Source organism: Otolemur garnettii, unplaced genomic scaffold, assembly GCF_000181295.1.
Source record: "Otolemur garnettii isolate 467f Iridium unplaced genomic scaffold, OtoGar3 scaffold00202, whole genome shotgun sequence".
Lineage (NCBI taxonomy): Eukaryota > Metazoa > Chordata > Mammalia > Primates > Galagidae > Otolemur > Otolemur garnettii.
The window spans coordinates 1975794-1977314 of NW_003852597.1; positions in this window are offsets into that span (position 1 = coordinate 1975794).

Consider the following 1521-nt stretch of genomic DNA (forward strand, 5'->3'; position numbering starts at 1 on the left):
AAAAAAAAAAAAAAAAATCAATCTGTGTGTGTTAATTTATGCACACAGCTAACGACTTGAAGCCTCTCCCCTTGGGTGGAGGTCTTTTATCTCCCCTCTGTCTCTCCTTACCTGTCTCCTCTCTCTCTGTCTATCCCTATCTGAGTCTTATAAAGATTCTTCCTAGAGAGTCTTCTGTGTGAGTCTCTGGCCCAAAGGATGCTTTCGCGGCCCCAGTATATTTCCATTTCAAAAATCTTTTGATTATGTGCTTTCAAGTTGTAGTATGATTTACTCTCTGGGATGAAAAATTAAAGCTTCAGCTCCATATTGACATTGAGCTAATTAGTGTAATTTTGTACTTACTTCTTTATAAAATAATAAAAAAGACCATTTGCCAGAATTCATTCTACTTCAAAGACCTGCTACATGGATAAAAATAAGAGAGAAAAAAATAAAGAAAACTACTACAGGCTGGTGGGTTCAAATCCAGCCTGGGCCCGCCAAAACAACAATGATGGATGCAACTGAAAAATAGCCGGGCGTTGTGGCGGGCGTCTGTGGTCCCAGCTACTTGGGAGGCTGAGGCAGGAGACTTGCTTAAGCCCAGGAATTGGAGGTTGCTGTGAGCTGTGATGCCACAGCACTCTACCCAGCAGGATAGCTTGAGGCTCTGTCTCAAAAAAAAAAAAAAAAAGAAAGCTACTACATAAATTACAACATGCTCTTAATACTGAAATACTAACTTGAACTAGTATTTTACAATGGAAATGATTTATGCAGATATAGCATATAATACCTCTGTCTCATACAGTTTCCCTAATGACTAATGACATATGAGTTTTCGAGATAGCAAAAAGAATATGTGAATGAAATAAGGTGAAATACAGGGTATCCATCAAGTTGTGTGCAATTTACCATGGTAAACCGTTTTAAACTGCACACAAACTTTACGTCCACCCTATGTGTGGAAGCATCTAGTCTAGAGCCTTCACAGGGTGGGAACTGAATAAATGCCAGGTCCTTTCCTTTGCTTCTCTTTCTTACTTTCCCCACTATCAAACAATATATTTAAATAATGCCATTGAATTAATCAATGCACATGATCCCAAGGCATGGCAAAGTTTCTCCCTAAATTTCTCTCAAACCCATGCCCTCCCCCCACCCTATTATTTCTTCAGTCTAGATTTTCATCATTTTTTTCTTATCTCAGGATACTAGGCATCTAGCCCAATGCTGGGAAAAAGTGTTTTGGGAACATCTTTGTCTTGTTTCTCATTTGGAAGGAAATTTTTCAAAATTTCACCCTTAAATAAGATGTTTGCTGGAATTATTATGAACAGAAACATGTATTCTTTTTCAGATTAAAGCTTTCTACTACTCTGTTTGCTAAGCAGTTCCACTATGAGAGGGTATAGAATTTTTTTTTTTTTTTGATGGAGCCTCAAGCTATCCCCCTGGGCAGAGTGCCATGGCATCACGCTCACAGCAACCTCCAACTCCTGGGCTCAAGCGAGTCTCCTGCCTCAGCCTCCCAAATAG